General features: G+C 39.6%; 1 protein-coding gene across 1 annotated transcript in view; it reads left to right on the forward strand.

The window, feature by feature from the left end:
- The first annotated feature begins 200 nt into the window (after nucleotides 1-200).
- COL8A1 (collagen type VIII alpha 1 chain) overlaps nucleotides 201-18109 on the forward strand; it is a 169942-nt gene continuing 152033 nt past the window's right edge. Inside the window, exon 1 of the mRNA XM_055410265.2 lies at nucleotides 201-388. The gene's annotated coding sequence lies outside the window, so the exon portion shown is untranslated. The remainder of the gene's footprint in view (nucleotides 389-18109) is intronic.

The raw sequence follows: 18109 nt of genomic DNA on the forward strand, positions 1-18109 counted from the left end.
ACTGTCTCAGTCTCCTATGCATTTTCTCCCCAATCTTCTCCCTGTCTGTGGACTCCATCCCTTTTTATAAGTTGTCCCTTTTTCTCTGCTTCTCCCTCCTCTCCCGTTTCCAGGGCGTCCTCCGCTCCTCCACCCTCCTCCCTGCCCGCCCCTCCTCCCTCTCTCGGGCTCCTGGCTCTGCCCTCGCCGCCCCTCCCCAGAGAAGAGTGTCCAGCTTCCCGGGGCTGCCCGCCCGCCGCTGCTTCTCTGCCCACCTACCATGAGGAGCGGCTCCTCCCACCTGCCCATAAAAGCCAAGTGCATGTTACCAGCAGCGGATCAGAGCACTTTCCCGGTCCTCTCCTGTGGGAGCCCCCCGAGCCTCTCTCCTGGATCTTACGTGCTCAAGGTAAGATAACCCTTCTGCAGGCATCTGACCTACTGGGGGTTGCTTGGGGGAATCAGTTTCCCCTGTTCAACGTGCTTACTCTTTGGTTAGAGCTGATTCTTGTGGATGCCAGATCGGCTGCTCCTTTAAACCAGCAACTGGTTTGAAAACAAACTTCTGTTTGAACGGTAAAATAAAAGTTCGTTTGGAGCAGAAACAGCAGCATAAATATTGCAAAAACCTTTTCTCCTTTTAAATCACTTTTGCCCCCGGTTGCTGGCTGTTGCCGAGGTTAAAGTGTATCTGTTTGGGGTGTCTTCCTGACCGCTTTTCATTGTAAATATTTCACGTAACAGTGGGGGCAAGGAAAACTTTGTCCCATTGTCAAAAATGTACTTTAAAAGAACACAATTAGTTTCCTAAAAATAGCACAAAGGTCTGCTAACAATTTTGCCATGTTTTCCAAACCCCCAAGACAGCTTCTGTGAGTCCTTTAAAAAATATCTTTCCAGGTTTAAGTGCTTGGAAAAAATGATGCCAACGGGTACCCTTTGCCCAGAGACCATAATCAGGTGGCTGGTAGATAGGAAAGAACAAATCCAAATTGACAAGCTACAGCACAACGTGAGAGCACAAAGTTGTCTTTTCAAGACGTCCTAAAATGAGAATTGTGCTGGAATAGAAAAGTGTATAAAAGAACTTCATGAATTTCTATACACACACCTAAACATAAAGCATTTCAATGTGTTTCACAGTCAGAGAAAAATACAGGCCAGATTATCCAATACTTCTGTTTACACCCGAGGGTTGTAAGGAACGATCAGCTCGAAGGCTTTGGAAGTTTGATCCCTGCTTGTCACCTTCTTTTCCCTTATCTAGTAAAAATTGACCTGATTGGCAGAGAGATAGAGCCTTTAAGCTACCCTCATTTTTAAAGACTTCGGACTTTACATCCTGATCTCTGAGGTCTGAGAATGTGTGTCGTGCACCTGTGAAGGAAAAACGTCCTCCGCAGCTACTTCTGGAAAACCAGACACTTAGTCCATGAAGTCTGCAGTCAGAATCTGCGGACTGTGTGGGATGAAACTCTCTCATGTGGGAGAAAAACCCTCTTCAAATATTTCCTCTGGGGAATTGCACAAGACAGCTAAGAGACGGCAAACCAAAGCTGGCAGTCAGGAAACCAAACCACTGTTTCAGCCCTCAAGGTTCTTAAAGTAAGAGAGGAAAAGTTTTCCTTTTTTTTTTTTTTGGTTTGTTTATATTGTTTCACTTGAAAAAGGAAAAGTCTCCAAAGTTGTTAAAAAATCCTTCACTATTAAAGAGAATAGAATCATTAGAAGTTTACCTGAGGGTCTTCCAAACCTTTCTTCCGTATCGCTTGCATATCAAGAGAAATAATAAAGATATTTAAAATTTCTGTTTGGCATGGAGAGGATTCATTGCTATTATTCAAATGAAAAAGTTATATGTAAAACTTTCTGTCATGTGAAATTTTGCTTCATTGGAAAAAATTATTACTAGGAGTGTGGTTTCCTTTAAGAAAATGATATAAAATTACTATTGGCCATGATAATATGTGACCTGAGCATATTAAAATACCTTTTATCTCAAGCCACAGTGCAGACTGCTTGCTTCATATTTGCTGTAAGTGGGTAATCAACCATGACAAGAGCACAGGTATGGGATCGGGCCAAACCAAGTGTGTGGTATGTCCAAGCTAATTCCTCTTTTATGTTAGTGCCGGATTCACGCCCATCACCACAAGGGTGAAAATACACTGCTTCATTCACCAGATCCCCTTGAGGAAAGTTATCTTTTCTGGGAGGAAAAAAAAAGTGCTGCCAATGTAAAAGAGCTCCCTGTTATTCCTAAATGTGGGGATGAAAAGTGTTCCCCCAGGGTTTGCTTCTGCTTTTCCTGGCAGTTAATCCACTCTACCAGCTATGAACCATTTCACAGTAACTGCTTTCCCCATGTGCCATCACATTCAACACCCTAAATAACTGGATGAGATCATCCTAGACTGCTCATGACCTCACTTTCCCAGCGGTCTTTACCAGACACTAAAAATGATACTTTCTCCATAGTTTCCTCCTTAAGTTTATAGAAAAATCAGTGGTGGGGATTCATTGAGTCCCCCCAATGTCTCCCCCTTTGCACAGGATATAGAGGCATGAGTCTTATCTATGCCATTGTATAACTGCCCCTGGCTTGGGTTGATTCATGGCCATACCTACCGCATACTACTCCAGCAAGATTTGAATGACTCCTTTAATGTTTCTTATAAAAGAAAAGTGACTGCATGTTTCACTAGAGACACACGGGAAGGGTGCTCAGTTGATCTGGAGGGCCTGTTACATCTAGGGAAACACACATTTTAGATCTTCTGCTATTCCCAAAATTATAAAACAATATTCTTCCCATGATCAGAAAGTATATCCTACCTTAATTCCATTTGTGAAACAAAAAATCAAGGAGAGGGGGATGAAATGAACAGAGAATTGAGAGGGAAGCTGGGCAGAACTGCTCCTAGAAAGTGCCCTAGAAGAGAAAGACCAGAATCTCTGTAACAAATGCAACTTCTTTTTGCTCTTTTTTTATGTGGAATATGGGGAACGAAATCCATGTCTGCTGTTGTTTTATTTTTTAATCAATGAAAGTATTTCTAATAATTTAAGATTCATCTCTATTATACCCTTCTGTAACAGAAAAGAACAGCCCTTCTAGAAACCAAAATGATTTCAGGTCTGCCCCACATTAAAACCCATAGATCTTTGCCAGTAATAATTTTATAATAAAAGCTACATTATGAATATAAAAAGCCCCAGAACACATTTTTAACTAATGGGTAGTTCATGTCAACAAATCCACCTCTAACTCTCTCAAAGGGCCCAATGTTCGGTAACTATTGGAAAGTTAGAAGTTAGAGGCAGCTGTCTATTCCTCCCTGTCCATGGTCTTCAACCGTGATATGGCAACCGGTAGTGTGATTGAGATGCAGCGGTATTTGCCAATCTCTGGTCCTCCAAGTAACCCTCTGAAAATTAGGTCTTTCATCAGGCCTTGGCTTCCTTCTCTTCCACCAGGCCCCCATGAACATCCATATGCATAACTCAAGGAAAATATAGATCTCGAGACTAGAGTGCAGTCTTCTGAGAGTTTCATTGTTCTAGCTAGCAGCTACTAAGTGAAATTGGAAAAAAAAAAAAAATACAGAGAGAAGAATGAGTGTCCTGTGGAATTTAGAGAATCACTTTAGCATTGTGTAAAAAAGAACACCTTACTACATCTAAAAATTTAAATTAAAAAATAAAAAGGCCAGCTTACAGGTTGTTTCAAAATGCTAAGGATATAATGATGAAAAGGATCTTCCAATGACCTGACAGTCATTAGCATCAGCTTACACTCCCAAGTACTAATTTAGAGCTCTGCTAAACTTCCCCTTTGCAGAGACCCGAGGAGTGAAGACTGGGAAAGAATAGTAACCACATTTCAGCACCAACAGAGAAGCCTCTAATTAGACATTCCACTATTGACTTGGGAACTACATGTCCTGTTTGAGGAAGGAGGTTCTTATAGTCTATCTTCAAGCAAATAGATTTGCAACAAGAGGGCTAAAGGGAGTCACACACGGTCGGAATGTCTATAATCTGGGGGTCCTGTGAATGCAAATCCACAAAGCTGTTGAAATTGCAAGGAATCAAACTGAAGTGACTGAAACAAAAATGTTCCCAAAAACTGACCATAGAGTAACCTGCTAAAATAATAATGAATTCTCACTTCTCAGTGTAACGTAACAGCAAAAGCTATTATGGACAACTATAACTGATTATGTAAAATATGAAAACACATTGATGGTCTACCTTCAATCCCCTCTGTTAATTTTGGGCTCACTTCCACTGTCTTTCCTAGAAAATGAAAGCTGCCCTTCTCTCCTTCAGTACAGGATTTACAGATGCAGTCATGCCTTTCTGTGCTACCGCCTTTTTTTTTTTCTTTCAGTGAAAGAAATCTCTTTTCAATCCTTATAGATCTTATAGTTTCTGGAATACCACTCATAGCTGTGGCATTTCTCATTATCAAAAGTCTCATACTTCTCTTAAACAGGTGATGTAGATTTTCACTCCAACAAATAAAAAACCTTTACATTTTTCTAAAGCTTAATTCATATACCTAGAAGACAGGTAATTTAAACTTTCTACATGCCTCCAAACTGAAATGAAGCTTCCAAGCAGTTTTATTTATCTAGGCTCTAGTCTAACTTCTTGGGGTTTAAAAATTTATTTAGGGAATCACACAGTACAAAGGCTGAAATAATCCTTGGAGCTAATTTTAACAAAGTTAATTTTACAGATGAGAAAAATCAGAGAGGTTGATGTCTTTCCAAAGGTCATCCAGACATGAGTAGGAGAAGGAGGATTGGAGTTCGTATAACTGAATTCTCTGTTCAAGGCTCTATTTTGAATAACTATAATGTGGCTCCCCATACAATGTGTATCTAAGATGTCTCTGACTGTGGCGAGAATTCTGTTGAAACATAAAATATAGAGTTCTCAAAAACAGAAACTGGTAGAGGTTTGGGGCTTCAGCTGTACCTCTCCTACAGAACGTTTAGAAACACTGGTACAATCCCTTATGAAGAGTGAAGTCACTGGCTGTCACCATCACAGGCACCTTGTGGGTTTTCCTCTTCATTCCAGGGTCTTATATGTAATAGCTGCTTGGTAAACCTGTGTTAAGAGAGTGAGTGATTGATAAAAAAAAAAAAAAAGGCTAAGTATAAAATATCCATATTTCTTAACTCCTTTCATAAAAATCCTTACAAGTCTAGAGGTACTTATAGAGACTCAGATCTCAAGTATATCAAATTTAAGATTCCCTGGTGCTTTAAGTAATGCAGGAGAGTTCATTTAGCCTTGTCAATGGCTGAGCCATTTCCCTGCCTACAGAGATTTCATTAATCCTTACATTTGCCTGAGTTCTAGGAATAATACTATTTTTTGCAGCAAGCTTAAGATTGAGTTCCAATTTTTCCATGACAGAACAAATGCATTATTATTTATGGGATGATTTACAGCATAACCTTCCTCTTCTGGCATCACATTGACAGTGTGTTATCAACATACCTGGATTCTCCTCAGATCTTTAATGAAAGAAAGGACAAAATATGCATAATGGACCATTAAGGAACATACTGGTTAAGGGGTATAGGCATGAGACGTGTTATGACACCAGAGAGGGATTACCAAGGGGTCAAGGGTACAGAGAGAAGATAGTGCAGCTAATAGGATCCATTCCTCTAAAACAGAAGAGGGAGAAACTCTGGAGAAGAGAGTTTTTTTAACATGATTGTCAGAGCTAAGACCCACTCAAATGTTTGGGAAGTAAAACCCTATTTGGGTCAGACTTCTTTCTGTATAGTACAATGTCAGGAATGACTCACATGGGGGAAAGCTTTATAAATTTTACATCTATTAAAACTCTTCTTAACCCTTAACTGGACTTCCACTGAGAAAAGAACCTCACTTGACCTCATTTTAAACTTGACCCTGACCCAGAGTACTAACTCCATGGATATCATGTCATCAAAATGTTCTCTGCTAAGATAAAAATACAACTTTTTGTAATACATAAAGTTACCCCAATGTGGAAAGTGACAAAGGTAGAAAAGAATATTCTTGTATCTTTTCTAGAAAGAACTTACTGAGAAAGATAAAGATGTTACCTCAGATACTTCTTCACCTTCCTCTAAAGCGTGCCTGACAATTGTTCGCAAAACTTTGAACAGAGTCATTGTGTTTCTGAAATTGGTTTATTGTATGTTAAAATTTACATGGTCCATGACTAAGCTTCATTGTGAAAACATACTTTTAAGTAAGTCTTTCTTGAAGACTATCTTTCTTAAGCTCTCTTGATGTGTTTACATCTCAGGATATTTAGGCATTGGCATCATTTGATGTGCTGAGATTAAAGACAATTAGTCACTTCATGCACTACTTTTCCAACTAACTGAATAGGCCTGGGTGTGGATGTCAGCTGTTGGCTTCTCCAGGAAATAAAATGTATCAGCCTGTTGGGGAGCTTTTCTAGTCCTCTCTGTTAGCTAGATAAAACAGCTGTTTTGCTGAAATTCTGGGCCACCATTAAGGTTTCATGTATTAGGGAACTATGGCCGATTTAGAAAGACATTTGGCCACCCAGCAGTGGCGTGGCTAAGCCACAGCTGCCCTCAGTTCAACAGCAGGACAGCAGACCTTCAGAGCTGGTTGAAGAGTGTTGTCCTGGGGCAGCTGGGAGATATTTTGTGAGCTCTCATCCCATTTAGTATGTTTCCTCTATCATATCGCGTGCACGCTAACGATAAATCTAAACTTGGTTCATAAATTCAAAGCGATGACTGTACATTATTATATTTCTTTGAAGATCTGTACTTAACAGTTTTCCCATCCAGAGGTCATAGTGTTCATCCGTGCTATAAAGCCAAACAAGTGGCCTCTTGTTAAAGGGCAAATACAAGACAAGCCTGAGGAATACAGGAAGGGAGACGCTCGGTGGAGCTAAGAATTTGAGGCTTAGGTGACTAAGACTGTTGAGGCAGAAAGAATGGAGATAAAGGATCTGCAGCAAAAATAGGCTCTTGGATCCTCAGGCCCTAACTTCCAGTCCAGTTCCCTTTCTAGCTCCCCGCTGACTCTAGTCCCCTGCTGTCCCGTGAGTGGGGAGGGAGGTTATTGCCCAGTAGAGGGAGCCGGGGGGTTGAGTGTCTCAGAACAGAAAACTGATTTGTTCCCAGAGGGAGCCTTCAGATTCTCATTTTTCTGATAAAAGACAGAACAAGGTGTCCTCTACAACCGGTGGCTAAAATGTAGCACAGGAGTATATCACATTGCTGGTTGTCCTTTAAAAAAAAAAAAAATCTCAATTTAAGCCTCTACAAATAAATCACCTGCATTTCAGCAGTGCCAGAAATGTCCAGGCATGTAGAAGTTTATTTGAAAGAAAACCATGGCAATCTTAGAAAATGTTCTTTCCGAAGCCACCACCAGCCAAGACTTAAATGTTCAGGACTAAATGCTCAATTCAGCAATAAATAAACCACATCAGCTGGGAGTCAGCAGGAGACAAGCACAGAGTCAAGGGCCGAGAAAACCTCCTGGGTTCCAAAGGGAAGCCCTAGCATCCTGCCAGGATCAACCCTTGCTCCCCAGGAGAGGGGAAGGGAAATGCAAGAAAGAGGGAGGGAGAAATGGGCCAAAAAGGCTTTATCCAATCAAGACAGCCTAGAACCTGCATTCCAGGATCCTCGTTTCTCCAAGCAGCAGTCAGAGCCTTGCCTAGACCAAAGTGAATACCTTTCTGTTGAACATTTCCATTGCGCAGTGGTGTAAGAATGGCTTGTTAAGACTTGAGACAATTGCAAAATTCAGAACCCTCTAGAGGAGAGATCAATTAGGACCTTAAAAAAAAAAAAAAATCCCTGGCATACCAGGAAAGGGAAGCTTGCTTTGTAAAAATTATGACATTCACAGGATAACAGAGCAATCCTCTCTCTAGGACTGTTATTTATCTCAGTAGAGATGAAGCTGTGAAGTTGGTACACATGTGGCCTGAGAATCTTCTGTTCTAGGAATCTTTAGTGTTTTAGACCCCAGAACACCTTGACTGTTTCCTGGGCCTTGATCATCTTTGTGCCTTAATTTATTTATCTCGAATAGAAGAACAATTCTCAAAGAACCACTCTCTATAGAGGCAATTAAGGTCTTGCCAAATATTTTACAGAATGGTGCTACGTAAGCATACATAGTTAATGGACTGTACTCAGGGCATCTGGAGATGGCTCTTGGCATTTACAAAGAACCAAGTTAAAGTGGAATACAGTGCCAAATAAGCACATAACTTTCCAAGATGTACTAAGAGCATTTTTATTTCTTATAGTACAGAGGAAAATATTACATGTCTCAAGGGGCCAGATAAGGTCTAGGGTAAGTAGAAAAAGGGAAAGAAACAATAATTAAACTATGATTTCAAGAGTCTCAAGAGGCCTATATGTTCACCTATTCATTATCTTGACACCAGTCAAAAGATAATTCCTCATACAGAAAAAAAAATTTTTGTGATTTTTAAAATTGTTTTACTGGACAAAGATATTTTTAATAGTGACTGTTATAGTATAAAATTTCTAAATGCCACTTCTTCAGCATTTTCCAAAGTGTGTTTCAAAACCAGCAATATATGGGATATTAACATGTTTATACAGAAAAATTTTCTATGGTCAAATAAACTTTAGAAATACTCAATGAAATAACATGACCAATTTTACTTATTACTATTTTACAATTAATACATAAAAGTAATTTTACCAATTACTTATTATTTCACAATTTTACTTAAAAGATTTCATAAAGCCCTTAATATGTTCTGTATATTTTCATTCTTCAAAAAAGTTACAGGAAATAGTGTGCACCCAACATATTCGATGACAAATCTTCTCAACCTGAGGGCGTCTCTCGGGTCTGGTATTTTATTGGACAGTTTAGGAATCACAAGCCTCAACTGCTTTCAGTTTAAATTATTCCAAGACTTACTGGGACATGATATTTTCATTGTTACTAGTCAATTTGTAATACACATGGATTGTCCGTATAGATTATGTGCTGTCAAACCATAAAGTAAGAAACAATCCCAGTGTGATTTCTAAACCCAACTGAAAAGGGATGAAAAGAAGCAAATGAACATGTCTTGGTCCCATGACCAAGTTCTTTATGATAAGAACAGCAGAAATGTTAAAATAATTTACCAATAGTTAAGTTAAACAGTAAATGAGAGAGAAAAAGAGGGGAGGAAGTGATGGGAAGAAAGAAAGAAAGGAAAGAGGGGAAGCAGGGAGAATATTGGATAGACTGAAATGATCTCTTCCTTCCCTCGTCTTTCTCAGTGTCAGGATATTGTGTTAAAAATAGAGAAATGGCCAACAATGAGTAATAAGTCAGTAAATGGGCAGCCTGGATAATTTCATGAATTAGCTCAATAACCCCTGAGCTGTTCAACATAAACACCACTAATTAATCAAGATCATTAACCAAACATTTTTCTTGAGAATTTACTTTATCGCCATCAATAGGCAGCTAATTCCTGGAATAGGAACACACTGATATTCTAGTGTATCTTGCTACATCAGGGCTTATTGGTTTACCTATGACACTCAGACCTCCTACACGTATCAAATTGACTATTTCTTTTAAGGTTCTACTCTGGGACATCTCTTTCCCCTTTACAAAGATTATGCTTGGAGGCCAGTATCCCAAAAGTGTTGCAGTGTAACATCCTCTCCTTTAAGAAAATAAGCTCACAGTCATTCAAGGGAAAAACTCAAACTCATCATTTCTAGTTACAATTATAGACACTATCTAGTAAGTTTCTCACAGAACCAGACACTGTACTGCTCTGGTTATCTCTGTCCCTTACACCAGCAGTACAAGGGTGGTATTATCATTCCCAATTCAAAGATGAGAAAAACGGAGTGCCTATTTGGTCAAGCAACTTGCCCAGGGTCACCCAGCTAGAAGTGGCAGAGCCAGGATTCCCATCCCAGTCATACTCCAAAGGCCATAGGGTTACTGCTCCTTCACGGTGCCTCTCCTGAGGTCTCATATCACAAAAGGAAGAAAAAACATCGACTCCCTGTGTCACTACCTCTGACTCATAAAGAAAGTGAGAGAATTCCAATGGCTCTGTTCCTAGACACTGCAAACTGGCTCTGTTTTCTGTTTAATATTGTGATTTTAATTTCTTTTTCTTTTTTTGTATTTTTTTCCTAAAAGCATGCTGCCATTTCAGAGCCAAAGAAGTAAGGTCTGTGTAACTAGAAAAATAAACAAAAAAAGCTATCATTTCTCCCTGGGGTAATTTATAAGGTCTAAGGTTTCTCCATAAATTCTCCCCAAGTGATCCCAAGTTGCTTGGCATGAGTCTGGGAAAAAGAGTGACAAGCAAGCATGTCATTTCTCAGGCAGGAGAAAGTCCCATGAGTATATGAGGATCCGCCTAGAGCAGAGGTACTCTGGCTTGTGAAATACACTTTAATCCAGCTCCCTGGATCATTCTTTGACTCCTGCTGTATTCCATACACAGGTGAAGAGAGTACAGACAGTTTAACTGAGGCCCCAAGCCACGTGAGTCACCTCGACAAAAGCCTATTGTCTTTACGGCTGCTGCTTAACCTATTTGAGGGTGTACAGGTATCCCCCACTTTCCAAAAGTTCACCTTATGCCACTTCACTTCTATGAAAGACCTATATCACTACCTGTTTCTGCTAATCTAAAGAAATCCAAAGAAGATTTTCACCTTTATGGGAGGAAAAAAAAAAAATGCAACAGTGTTGGGTTGGCAAAAAAGTTCATTCACGTTTTTCCGTAAGATGGTATTGAAAACCCAAACAAACTTTTTGGCCAACCTAATAGCATTCAGCACTGCCAAGCTCCTTCCCCAGGAATCACACTCAGCATCAAGCCGCCATAGCTCTCAACTGTGTCTGTAAGCATGTGTGCTTATTCTGGATTTATTTTTTGCATCCATTAACAAGATGTGCCCTAAGGTACCTGCTTCTTCACTTTACCCTTTTTTGCCTTATGAAAAATTTCATACACATGCTCTGATTTCAGAGAGTAGGGGAAGTTTGTATGTAGAAAATAATTATACTCTGAGCCCTTCCTTTGTGCTGTGCCAAAGACAAAAGAGGAAAGAAGGCCTAGGTCTTTCCACATGGTCACATTCTGCTTTACTTTATAGTTTTGTGCTTGATCTTCCCTCTCTGCCTGGAGTATTCCTCATTTGATCTACTGAGTTAATTTGTATTCCTCCTCTGAGGCTCGGATCAGCAAACTTCCCCTCTGCAAAGACCTGCCTGCACCTGGCCTGTCTTGACTGCATGTGCACCTCCCCATGCCCACTAGTGCTCTGTGCACAGCCCTGTCACAGCCACATCTTTGTGTAAGACAGTGATTCATTTGTAGGATTCACGTGCTGTTTATCTCTGCACCTTTGATGCTTAGCACACAAGAGAAACTTAATAAATGTGAAAAGAAAAAAAGGGATGGGGGACAAAATGCAATGATGGTACATGAGAGGCTCTAAATATGCTTTTCCCTCGCCCTGTAGGTTGTTCCAAGAAGCACACACACACACACACACACACACACACACACACACATACACACACAGTATTCCTAGGCCCAACTCTGTAGCTGTTTGTAAGGCTCAGGATGAACTCCCAGTAGAAGAATAATATTAAATATAAGCCTTCTGAATACTTAACTACATAAGGCAAGATTATTTGCTGGGTGGTGCCACTGCCCCAGGACTATCAGTAACCTGCTCAAAACTATTCATTAGCATTAGAAAACAGATCAAACACCTTAGCTTGCCAGCCAGTCCCTCCATCTCTCTTACCCCAATCCACCTTTCCATTTTCATCCCTGTCCAGTCTGTACCAGGAATTTGACCTAAGTCAGATGGACTGTTCTTCCCCCAAATATTCTTTCCTCTTTTTTCTGCTGACTGTGCCCCACTGTCCTTTACACTTGTCAAAATAACCATAAATTCAAGGTCCTACTAAGATCTTCCTGAGTATTGCAGCCTGCATTGATTCTTCCTTATTGTCAACTGGTTGGTAGTTATTGTAAATATCACTTATGTGTTGCCTGTACCCTGTATTGAAGAAACTGGGGCTGTCTATTAGAACTTGCTGCAATTATAGAAATGTGTTATAACTGAACTGTCCAATATGGTAGCCACCAGCTCTATATGGCAACCGAGTACTTGACATGTGGCTAGTGCAACTGAGCTACTGACATTTATTTTATATTTTTGTAGTCTCTTTAAATTTAAAATGGCATAGCCACATGTGGCTAGTGACTACTGTATTGGACAACACAGGATATTTAACTTTTTGTGTGCTATGTCTTGTATCCTTGATGAACATATAAACTATTGGAAAAAAAATTGAATTCAGTTCTTTTTGTATCCTCAGCTAATGCCATGATTGCAATAGTATTCAACAAACATTGTGTTTAGTGCATTGCTAGACCACTGGGTCTGCCTCTGATAGTTATAATCTCTTGAAGAAGTCCTCTTCCATACACACATAATATTAATAAAATAATACAGATTGTCTTTGCTTTTTTAATGGTTTAAACTCACTCAGAATGGCACTGTATCACCACCTGGATCCTTTATCACTATAAAACCAAAATGAGATGAAGAAGGATTTGAACTGAATCTCTGAAAGAAAAAGTTCCATTATGCATAACTATCTCTTCTGTTTTCCCTTTGAGGGGGAAATGTGTTTTAAATGTTTTTAAACATATTTCAGACCTGCTGAAACAGAGTTTCTTCAATTTTCAAAATGACCTTTTCTACAGAGAAAGACTGTCCCTGAGAATCTGAAACAAGTTCAGCCACCAGATTTTATTACCCTCTGAAGCCCCATCACTTTCTGAAGGAAGGTAGTTCTCAATGATAGACTTTCCCTAGCATTTTTGTCTCTATTTCTAGTGCCCAATCTAAGACTCTTTGAAGAAGGCTAAACCTCTACCAGCAGGTCAGGGAAGGTCACAGGTCTTTAGAATTTGACAATGATGCGCCCCTGGCATTTGCTGGCTTACCAACAGCCCTTCAGGAATCATCACGCCAACAGGCCAACCACACAACAAAATCCTGTGCCTGCAAAGCCAAGAGCAAAGTGATCAAACAGTCTGGCTGCAGATTAGATTCTGACTTATTAATAAGCTTTCTGAAAATAAACCAGAATATGTCTCTAACAGCAACAGTTTACAGGAGATGTTTAATGATTGCAGAGGTCGGCCATACCGCATGCCTTCCTTCTGACTCAGTGAAGAGCAGGACATGGCAGAAGAGATGAGGACAAAGCCAGAGCAATCAGCTGTATCTTTTCCATTCACAGCTAAGTTTATCTGGAGTGACTGGAAAAACCTTCAATGAAAACTTTTTTTTTTTAATAATAAAATAAAAGAATTTACCCTGAGATCATCAGCCAGACAACATCGAGAAATAATTATCGGTTGGTATTTTCCTCTGCCTTGTAAAATATTTACAAATTGTAGGATAAGCCAGCCCTAGAGGATCATAAAGATAGCAATAACATTTCAATTGTATTTTTTTAATATTTAGTCATCAAAGATATCACCATGTGTCTAAATCACATCTGAATACATACAAATAAAATTTTCATCTGCAGACAGGAGCCAGTGGCTAAAGAAAGAATCTACTGACTCCTTTCAAACAGAGCAAGAACACCAGAGAGGTTTGAGATCTTGTTTTTATAAAATAGAATTAATTATTACCACATGAGCAAGAGAGTATTAATAAGTATCTTAATTTGAGGCCTTTTAAACACAAAAGTATTGATGATAATAATAACCTTTGCAAAGAAATCTACAGTTTATGATATATATTCTATATATACATTCCTTTATTTGCATTAGAGATTTTTATCTATATTTCACACATGAGTCTGTGGAGACTTAGAAAGATTAAACAAATTTCATAACATCATTTAGACAGTAAGTGATGGAGCTTGATTATGAACCTAGATCATCCCATTCCTGAAGTCCTCTTCTTTCTACTCACACCCAGGTATGGCCCTGGCAGGATAAATGAGAAACTGCAGCAAAGGAAAGCAAAGGAAAGCTGAATGATCTTTAAGGTTACTTCATAAACCAGATTCAGTGATTGAGAATGTGCTTTTCAAGAAGACAGAACTCAAACTCCCAACAATGATAGCAGTTAATGTGTAATGAAGGTTACTTTGCACCATGTAGAATGCCAAAAGCTTCTCTCTCTTTTTTTTTTTTTTTGCTTATATATTAGTGCATTTTATCCTGATCAATTTCCTATGAGACAGGATATGTAAGAGAGGTGAAGTAATTTCCTTAAAGTCACATGGCTAGAAGTAAAGTAACCAGAATATGAAACCAGTAAATCATATTCCTGAGCTCTCCTCGTTAACCGCTACATCACTGACATTTTATCCCCAAAGAATTATTCACAACACCTTATCAATAATCTGTGGACAAATAGATTGGCAATGGTCGCAGGACCAGCAACATAGAAATGCCACTAATAATCAGCAAGAATAGTTTTGTAGATTGTTTTCTGTACAGTCGGTGATTTCAAAGGACACACAATTTTAAACCTGCCTGTAAGTTGTAAAGGGTATTTAAAAATCCCCTTTTAATTAATGCCAAAATGTGTCATTAATGGATGAAAAAATAACAAAACACCTGAAACCATCGACAAGAAGCCACTGTCACAAATAAAAGCACTGAATTTGGCAGAAGAAGTCACAGGGTCATGTACTACCTCTGCTACCTAGAAGCACAGACACCCTGGGCAAGACAGTGGGTCTCACCCAGTGTTCACTTTCTTGGCTTTAGAATTAGTCTGCCTCTCCAGATTGTTATGATGTTTAGTAAGATAACATATGAGAAAGTATCTGGCACTCAGAAGGCACTTAGTAAAAGTTATTTGATAATAATGACTCCCAATTGTTGAATACTTACTTAAATGTTGCTTTATACATAATGCAAATAAGGGCAAACGAAGGATCTCTTTCCTTTGCAGTTCATTTGATGAACTCTAGGCTCCTACTCCAGGGTGCTTCAGTGAGCTTGTCATGGTGGCAGTGTGGGATCTTTCAGCTCATCTATCTTTCTAGTCTTTGAAGGATTTGGGATTTGGAGAGTAAGGAGGTTGTTTATGTTCTGCTGTTGTTGTTATTAGTTTGTTTGCTTGTACTAAATGGCACTACGTCAGTGTTCCCAGTAGTGCCCCAATGGAGGAAATTTCTGTGATTGCATAATCCCTCTCCAGTCCAAAGCTACCTCCCTCCATTACCGGGACAATGTAGATAACATAGAGGCAACTGTCATATCATCAGAAAAAAATGGCTGTCCCAAGTGTTTCATCTAAGGTCTTAGCTCATCCAATGGGCTTCTGGAGCTTTATGCTTCTATGCTCTGTACACTGCCATTTAGGGTGCTGGCATTCCAAATACATCCTGGTCCCTGCATTTTGATACAGTAATATACCTTCTTTTTTATTGGAGTATAGTTGACTTACAATTTTGTGTTAGTTTCTGGTGTATGGCAAAGTGATTCATATATGTATTCTACATAGAGAGAATATATATATGAATGATGAATTCAGGTGAATACTATCTGAACCACTAGAAAAAAATAAATTATTCCAAGTTTCAGAATTAAAATATATTTAAGGTAACTTTTCATTTACCTTCTTAAGTCATTCACATTCTCCCTACAACATTCAATGTCAGCACATCAGAGTCCTATCTTATATGAATTCCATTTTCCTATTTTAAAAGTGCTAGTCTTTTTATCTCTATGCCTTAATTATCAAGAAAACTTTCAATCCAGACTTTCTCAAAAACTGGCTCTAAGAAGCCAAATGTTAGAATAAGGAAAATAATAAGCTACAGTGGAAGGTACTTTTGTTTATGAGACAAAGGAAAGAGGGCCACAAGAATCTTAAAAGACTGTCATTCCAGTTCAATCATCCTACTTTTGTTTGTTTAGGACTTTGATCTCAACCTCATTTATTCACTCATTCAACAGTTCAACATATAGTTTTTGGGGACCTACCACATGCCAAGCTCTAGATGCTAGATGCCATCAAGGACTGTTTCACCTGCACTTAGGATTAGCAGCTGAAAGGCACAGAAACCAGTAAAAAGTCATTTGAAGCATAAATGCACAGGGAATATGAGAACTTTTTATTCAAAGGGGAGGCCAATTTGTGTGCCTTTTTCATGCTGGTCAGGATGTTCTGAGCCTTTCCTGGGACCAGTATTCTCTCACAACACACCCATCCTCACTCAGGGAAAGGCTTTCAATCAATAGCTGTCAAGAATTCAAGCCCTAACCTACTCTATGAGGTGCCAAAAACCTAACAAGTCAACACCTTAATAGATATACTTCAGGCATTCAGCACACATATATAAATATGTACAACACAGTAAACTCTCTTTTATCTGGTATTCTTTCATCGAAAATTGTTATGAAATCTTTTAATTCTGTTGCCAACAAGATAAAATGAGTGAGTGTCCTAGGGATGACCCCAAGTCACTGAGAAATCCTAAGGGCCTGGAACAGAATCAGGCACTTTGCTTTCCAATAAATGCTGGGTGGATGAATATTATCTGAATCTCTAGAAAAAAAATAAATTATTCCAAGTTGAATTTCAGAATTAAAAAACACTTAAGGGAACTTTTCATTTATCTAGAATTCTGAAAACTTCAACCCCACAGAACACAACTGAGGATAAAAAGTAAGTCAAAAGTACTCAGAGATGAAAACACAGTGGTTGTTAAGGTTTGTGGTATGGTGATGCTTTAGTCGAAAAGTAGTGTCCAACTTTTTGTGACCCCATGGACTGTAGCCTACCAGGCTTCTCTGTCCACGGGATTTCCCAGGCAAGAATACTGGAGGAGGTTGCCATTTCCTTCTCCAGGGGATGTTCTCAACCCAGGGATCAAACCCAGATCTCTTGCATTGGAAGCAGTCTCCTGCATCGCAGGTGGATTCTTTCCAACTGAGTCACTAAGGGAAGCCCATTAAGGTTTGTCAGTCAGTCAGTCAGTCAGTTCAGTCACTGAATCGTTTCCGACTCTGCAACCCCATGAACCACAGCACACCAGGCCTCCCTGTCCATCACCAACTCCTGGAGTCCACCCAAACCCATGTCCATCGAGTCGGTGATGCCATCCAACCATCTCATCCTCCGTCGTCCCCTTCTCCTCCTGCCCTTAATCTTTCCCAGCATCAGGGTCTTTTCCAATGAGTCAGCTCTTCACATCAGGTGGCCAAAGTATTGCAGGTTCAGCTTCAACATCAGTCCTTCTAATGAACAATCAGGACTGATCTCCTTTAGGATGGACTGGTTGGATCTCCTTGCAGTCCAAGGGACTCTCAAGAGTCTTCTCCAACACCACAGTTCAAAAGCATCAATTCTTCGGCACTCAGCTTTCCTTATAGTCCAACTCTCACATCCATACATGACCGCTGGAAAAACCATAGCCCTGACTAGACCTTTGTTGGCAAAGTAATGTCTCAGCTTTTTAATATGCTATCTAGGTTGGTCATAACTTTCCTTCCAATGAGTAAGCGTCTTTCAATTTCATGGCTGCAATCACCATCTGCAGTGATTTTGGAGCCCAGAAAAATAAAGTCTGCTGCCACTTTTTCCACGGTTTCCTCATCTATTTCCCATGAAGTGATGGGACCAGATGCCATGATCTTAGTTTTCTGAATGTTGAGCTTCAAGTCAACTTTTTCACTCTCCTCTTTCACTTTCATCAAGAGACTCTTTAGTTCTTCTTCACTTTCTGCCATACGGGTGGTGTCATCTGCAGACTGAAACCACAGTCACAGACAACTAGTCAATCTGATCACAAGGACCACAGTCTAACTCAGTGAAACTAAGCCATGCCTTGTGGGGCCACCCAAGACGGATTGGTCATGGTGGAGAGGTCTGACAGATTGTGGTCCACTGGAAAAGGGAATGGCAAACCACTTCACTATTCTTGCCTTGAGAACTCCACAAACAGTATGAAAAGGCAAAAAGATAGGACACTGAAAGATGAACTCCCCAGGTCAGTAGGTGCCCAATATGCTACTGGAGATCAGTGGAGAAATAACTCCAGA

Source organism: Moschus berezovskii, chromosome 1 (genome assembly GCF_049115385.1).
Source record: "Moschus berezovskii isolate FMDL1 chromosome 1, NW_MosBer_1.0, whole genome shotgun sequence".
Classification (NCBI taxonomy): Eukaryota; Metazoa; Chordata; class Mammalia; order Artiodactyla; family Moschidae; genus Moschus; species Moschus berezovskii.